Source organism: Ruditapes philippinarum, unplaced genomic scaffold, assembly GCF_026571515.1.
Source record: "Ruditapes philippinarum isolate M1 unplaced genomic scaffold, ASM2657151v2 ctg1734_1_1_1_1, whole genome shotgun sequence".
NCBI lineage: Eukaryota > Metazoa > Mollusca > Bivalvia > Venerida > Veneridae > Ruditapes > Ruditapes philippinarum.
Window position 1 is genome coordinate 1 of NW_026853883.1, and position 7,696 is coordinate 7,696.

Below are 7,696 nucleotides of genomic sequence, written 5' to 3' on the forward strand. Positions count from 1 at the left end.
ATTTCTAATCAAATTTATTAATTCTTCTTTGTTTATACCACCATCTCCAATGCCACACCAACTGTGCAATGTTTGACCTTTTAGGTATTGGGTTGAGGCGATGCCAGTTGTACATGTGACCGAAACTTTTTTTCCAAGGGAACATAGTTCATGGACTAATTTTTGCAATACAAATGTTTTCCCGCTACCCGCTTGGCCTGTTAATATTACATTGTGCCCATTCAATGCAGCAGTAAAGATTAAACTTTGACTTTTACTCAACATAGCTAAAGAATATGTGAAAAACTTACCAAAAGAAATAAATGGCTGAGTGGCTCGGTATTTTTGACAGATGGCGGGAGAGAATAAAAAATTTAATCGAGTAAAACAGACTGGTTCACGCGTTTCTCCAAGCTGGTTCCCATGCTGAAAGCGCGACGCATTCGAATGCTACAAAGCTGGGCGAAAAGCCGAAAGTTATCGAAAGTATTTGTCGTTGGAGTAAATCTTGAACATTTTTGATGTTTTTTTCGCATATTTTGTTGTTTATATTTAAGATGAAGCTTAAAACTGACAATGATCGTGAAGTATAATGTGTAATGCGTCAACGACCACAAGGATTATGTGAAAATATTGGAAATTGAATAAAATACAAGGTGTAAACGAAGGTAGGTGTGCGGATTTTTTCGGGCGAACATTTTTATCTTGTGTATTATTATAGATGTTGAAATATGAAATTTTTTCAAAACGGCTTATATTAAGTTTTTTTGATATATATGATCACTACATGTGCTGGGATTGACAAATATGCATTTTATTTGGATTTTAAAGGCGTTTTGAGCTCCAAACCCCAAGTGTCTGTGGGATCCCTGGCGTTCTGAAACTGGCCGCCATGTTTTTGTCACATGATACAACTATCATCACGTGATTTCAGTGGTGGCAGTGGTTAAAGTAGCAAAGCGTGACGTAACCGCTGTGAGGAGTTTGCATTTGCCAAAGCTATAACAACACGCATTTTTGCTGCAGACGACAATTGTTTGTAACCTGTATTATTTACCCCAAAGATGAAAAAGTGTTGAAAAGAAAGTATTGCAGCAAAAAGTTCCAGCCAAGTAAAAGAGTCAACCTAAATTATATCATTATTGCTAAAGCAGTGGTTTAGCAACTTGTTTGCGGCAATTATGATGACTCAATTATGTCCTTAGACTGTAGTTATAAAACTTTTTTACTATAATTTATTTTCTTCAAATGAATTTCTCATGTAATGTTCTAAAGACAAGGTCATTTGCTCCGTATATTAAATAGGCTAGCTATATGTAACATTCTCAAGAGTTTTGCCAATCATGTAACCCTAATGTTTGGTCATACATTCAGCTGGTTACCGGTTTATTGCAATATTGACTCATTGCTTTTCTTTTCCCAAATATCTTTTTATATGCCTGAACGTTAAATAATTTTAATAGGGGTACGGTATTAAAAACCGAACCTAAAGTAAATATATATACAAATGTTGTGAAATATTTACGTGTTTACAAATATTTAGATATCTTTTCCGATGTTGGGTGTTACTTTTGTATAATATTTCTATTATTTTAATTTTTCATTCAGTCAAAATATTTTGCCTGTCGCTAAACTAATAAAACAATCATTCTATAAATAAACGATAATTTATTCATGCTTTAAAAAGGTTATTTACCACAAGGATGTCGAAATGTAAAAGCAATATTTTAACAAAGACAGTTTTATGTTATGTAAATTTAAAATGCTTCGATTTTGTACACGGGATATATTTGGCGAGACACATATTTATTTAATGTGGCTATAAGAAGATTTTAATTTTGATAATTCATTTGTTATTGATTAATTATAAATTTTAGTTCGTAAAGATTTACATAGGTCATGAAACAAAGTCACTGGACCGCTACAGTTCTTTACATTTCGCTCATGGATACATTGCCCTCGAAACACCTTGCCGATTACCAATAATCATCTCAGAAACACCAAGAACTGAAAGTAGTTCTACATAAGATATTAAGAGAAGCAACATTTACAGTAATTCCAAGCAATTAAATTGCTTATGTTTCATTTGCTTAGATGTGGAGATTAAACCCAATGTTCAATATGCATGTCGACATAATAAAATAAATTGTTCAGTAAGTTGAAACAATTAGATATTACTAGTAATTAGAAAATGAAGTAAATTCTTCTGAACAATATTGAAAAATTCGGAAATCTAATGGCAATCAAATAAATTTGAGCCGCGTCACGACAAAACCAACATAATGGGTTTGCGACCAGCATGGATCCAGACCAGCCTGCGCATCCGCGCAGTCTGATCAGGATCCATGCTGTTCGCTATCAGTCTATTTACTTGTTATAGGGTCTGTAAGCGAACAGCATGGATCCTGATCAGACTGCGCGGATGCGCAGGCTGGTCTGGATCCATGCTGGTCGCAAACCCATTATGTTGGTTTTGTCGAGACGCGGCTCATTTAAGTAATTTGTAAAGAGCACGTATGCCAAACAAGAGCTGTCGACTATGCTTAGTGCTTGATAGTAAAAAAGAGCCTTGATAATGTAATTTTTTTCCAAGTTAACAAAAGCGCCATATTTTTCTTAAATCCATGTTACAGTTATAGTCCTTGGAGAGAGTCCTATTATGCTCTCAAAGAAGTGTATAAAATTTCCACTTGTTTCAAAGCCAGGTGTCAATGGAATATGAAAATATCTGAAGTGGTATGAAAACTTTAATGTAAATTCTAAGTCGAAAAAGGGGCATTATTCTGTCAATGGACTTTGAAAATATTTGAGGTTTTACAAAATCTTTAACATAAGTAACGCCGACGCTCGGGTGACTTAGGACAGATTACTTATTCTTAAAAAAAGTGCGAATGTTTAAAGAGATTGGTAACTGGCTTGAGGTACTCATATTTGATCTGGTCCCGAGCTGTTTGCAAAAGTTTTTGAGATGGCGCTAAGTAGACAAAAGATTAAAATATCAGTTTGTACTTCATAAATACAAATGAAGTAAATACTTCATTTAGGAATTCACAGTGTAGTGTTTCTTCCAAGGAATTTATTGAAAAACAAAACATCACAACAAAACATGACGGAAAGAATTTATTTTGCAATATTCAAGTAAAAACCTTGCAGTAAGGAGGAACGTTAATCTTAACTAAACAGGACGTCACATGAACGTCTGTATTTTGGCACGTTATCGTGTCGCCGTGCTATTTTTATTTCACATGAACGTAAACTTTAATCATTTTTATTTAAATTAAGGCATTTGATTTGATTGATTTTTACGTAAGATTTATTGCCGTAACATGCATTCCAAACAATGCTACTATTATTATCAAGTATTCAAATAATGTCTCCCTTTCACCTGGGTGAACCACGTGACGTTACTATCGAACTAAGGATGTCATTGATGTCATTCGAAGAAAATAAAATTAGACTTGAGACCTTTGTCCTTTTACTGTTTCAATTTCTAACAGTTGAGCTTGTATACTACAATTTATATACATGTATGGAACGCCGTGACTGTCTTATGGTATCAATGTTTTTGCTATCTTGTGAAATGATGATATTATTTTGTCATTTAAGCATATTAACATGTGCAATTTACATCATATCTACGGAAGCTTGTATGTACCCCCGCTATGAAGACATGAAGTCGTCTCCCTCGACTAATATAACACAACAAGTCGTCAAAATTACGACGACAAGATTATATATACCATGTCATTTGACAAAATATATGTCATCATGTCGCGATACAGCATCCCGACTTTCATACATTAATATATTTGTCGCCTAGAAGTAACATGGAGGTCGACATACATGTTACTTCAAGCCGACAAGTTTATCTATGTATGAAAGTCGGGATGCCGTATGTCGACATGATGACATATATTTTGTCAAAATGACATTGTATATATAAACTTGTCGTCGTAATTTTGACGACTTGTTGTGTTCAACAAGTCAAGAAAGACGACTTCATGTCTTCATAGCGGGGGTACATACAAGCTTCCGTACATATCTTGTCTAAAGACAATGCTGACTTGTTCAAACAGCATGTTAACTTGTCAAATAATCATTATGACATGTGCAGACAACAGGTTAACTTGTCAAAGTATCATGATGACTTGTGCAAACGACATGTTCACTTGTCAAAATATCATGATGACTTGTGCAAACAACATGTGAACTTGTCAAAATTTCATGCTGACATGTGCAAACAGCATGTTAACTTGTCGAGTTATCGTGATGACATGCTCATAATACCTTAACAAGTTAACATGTGTTTTGCACAAGTCATCACGATTCTTTGACAAATTAACATGTTGTCTGCACAAGTCATCATGATAATTTGACAAGTTAACATGGCATTTGCACAAGTCATCATGATGCATTGACAAGTTAGAATGGAGTTTGCACAAGTCATCATGATACCTTGACAAGTTAACATGCTGTTTGCACATGTCATCATGAAATTTTGACAAGTTAACATGTCGCTTTCACAAGTCAACATGATACTTGGACAAGTTAGCTTGTTGTTTGCACATGTTATCACGATGATTTGACAAGTTAACATACTGTTTGCACATGTCATCATGAAATTTTGACAAGTTAGCATGGCATTTGCACAAGTCATCATTATACTTGGACAAGTTAACATGTCGTTTGCACAAGTCATCATGATACTTGGACAAGTTAACATGCTGTATGCACATGTCATAACGATAATTCGACAAGTTAACATGCTGTTTACACATGTCATCATGGAATTTTGACATGTTAGCATGGCATTTGCACAAGTTATCATAATACTTTGACAAGTTAACAGTACGTTTTGACATGTCAGCATGATACAAGATAACATGTCATTTGCACAAGTCATCAAGATTCTTTGACAAGTTCACATGTTGTCTTCACAAGTCATCATGGTAATTTGACATGTTAACATGCTGTTTGCACAAGTCATCATGATACTTTGACAAGTTAACATGCTGTTTGTACATGTCATCACGATAATTCGACAAGTTAACATGTCGTTTGCACAAGTCATCATTATACTTTGACAAGTTATCATGGCATTTGCACAAGTCATCATGACACTTTGACAAGTTAACATGCTGTTTGCACATGTCATCACAATAATTCGACAAGTTAACATGTCGTTTGCACAAGTCATCATGAAATTTTGACAAGTTACCATGTCATTTGCACAAGTCATCACGATACTTTGACAAGTTAGCATGTTGTCTGCACATGTCATCATAATAATTTGACAAGTTAACATGCTGTTTGTACAAGTCAGCATGTTCCTTTGACAAGATATGATGTAAATTGCACATGTTAACATGCTCAAACGACAAAATAATATCATCGTTTCACAAGATAACAAAAACATTGATTACATAAGACAGTCACGGCGTTCCATATACATGTATAAGTATTCGGATTCAGCCGATAACATTAATTTTGCGTACGTGCATGCTCTGTAAAAACATGCACATTAATAAACACAAACAAATACCTTTTGAAGGTGTCGTAAGGTAGGAGGTATTTGTCGACGTCGTTATTTCGTTGCTCGTTTTGACCTAATTTAAATAAGACAATACATTTTATTCAGTGTGCATTATTATTCAAAATATCCGGCGCAACTTTTCAAACTTTGGTATATTTAATAGGAACAACTCGACGATTATTCATAATCATCTCGGAGTTTACACAAATTTAAAACAAGTTCTACCACGTGACATTTGATTTAAACAATAGTTGTGGTAATGATCTGCCCACCCTTCCACCCCCTCCCCCCCAAACAAAAAATCTATTTGGACAATATTACTGGCAATCAGTGTTAATTTTGAATTAAAAACTACCAGATCTTAAGCAAGAGGGGATTAAAAATGGACTATAGATTATTTTTGGACACATAGTTCATTATGTAAGGCAAGCTTAATCATAATTGTTTAATTAAGCATCTCAAACTCACTTTTTAAAGATGAAAATTGCATTTTTTTACTTTTTGACGGGTGTTTCTTTAGTATACAAATGTATACAAAAATTTTCCGCCGAACTCCGTTACTGTTATCACAAGAACTCCTGACAAGTTATCATAAGAACTCCAACCCTCGTGTAAGAGTTCCTCTCCCCTGACTGTAGTACTGAGGGTACTGACATTATAAAAATGTACTGTTTATTTTTATATCTATAACTTATGGAATGTCAAAAACTCTAAGGATTTACTTACTATTTGTTTATATGTTCTGGTTTTGTAGCGTACTAGGTAAGACTGATCTGGGTATTCAAACTATTGTTAGGTCCTTATCCGAAGACTGGCGTAAAGGTCCGAAAAAGTGTTGATAATCGGGAAGGTCCTCCGGACGTTCTAACTAATTTTAATTTGACGATACCCTGCAATGATAGTGTGACAGGAACATTTTCAGTCAGAAATACTTACAGTAATATCAATATTATTGCATATCTTACTAGTATGTTATATATCATATGTTTTAAGAAAAAAACGTTATATTGGCAAATATTATATTTGTGTTGTATTATACGTATTGTTTTATATTGTATTGTATATTGTGAGTTTAATTGTGTTGTGTTGTGGTGTATTGTATTGTATTGTATTGTATTGTATTGCATTGTATTACTTTGCTTTGTATTGTATTATATTGTATTGTAGTTTACGTTCATATGTACTTATATTGTAGACCCCATTGCTATCGCAAAACTTGTTGGTCAACCCTTTCGCCATATAGTTTATCAAAAAATGTTGTAAATGTCATTATATATGTATATTTGGCAATAAAACATATTTCAATCAAATACAGTATAGATGTTTGTTATAAACATTGTGTAATTATTCATGTTGTTCTCCTTTTATGGAGGTAATAATTCACTATTGAAGAGTCTATCGAACTTAAGAAAGAAATAAAAATGAAGGACTATTCAATGCAAAATTATAAAATAATTAGACCTAAAGAAGGCATTTGATTTGGTAGATCACAACATATTGTTGCATAAGTTAAAATTGTACAAATTTTCAAACACCTCAATTAAACTCTTCAAATCATATCTTGAAAATAGAACACAGTTTATCAAATATGGAAATAGTCATTCAAATAGTGGAACAGTGAAATCAGGGGTCCCTCAAGGGTCTATATTAGGCCCTTTACTTTTCATTTTCTACGTTAATGATATGCCATTTAGTACAACACACTCTAACATAGACATGTATGCTGACGATACAACTATGCATGCATCAAATAAAAAACTTGAAGTGATTCAGAGAACTCTGCAATGTGATGTTGATAATATAAGCAAATGGTGTAAATTAAACAACATGGCAATAAATCCGAAAAAGACCACTTGCATGGTAATAGGGTCAGAAAATAAATTAAAATCAAAACCTTCTTTAGATATAAATATAGAAGGTACATGCCTAAGTCAAACGAAATCACAGAAATTATTAGGTATTTACTTAGATGAAAACTTAAAATGGAATGTTCAAATAAAGCACGTCTGTAATAAATTACAAAAACAAATTGCTCTCTTAAAGCGTATATCGTACTTTTTATCCGCTGAAATGAAAGAAATGTTTTACAATGCTTATATTTTACCTTGTTTTGATTATTGTTGTATTATATGGAGTACTTGTAATAAAACTGAATTTGAAAAAGTGAATAAACTGCAGAAACGC

The 7,696-nt window shown here is 33.4% G+C and overlaps 1 long non-coding RNA gene across 1 annotated transcript; it reads left to right on the top strand.

The window, feature by feature from the left end:
* Positions 1–6,981: 6,981 nt before the first annotated feature.
* LOC132738231 (uncharacterized) lies at positions 6,982–7,696 on the top strand. Its single transcript, XR_009626841.1, has 2 exons — positions 6,982–7,469; positions 7,514–7,696. It is a non-coding gene; the product is annotated as an uncharacterized LOC132738231 (long non-coding RNA).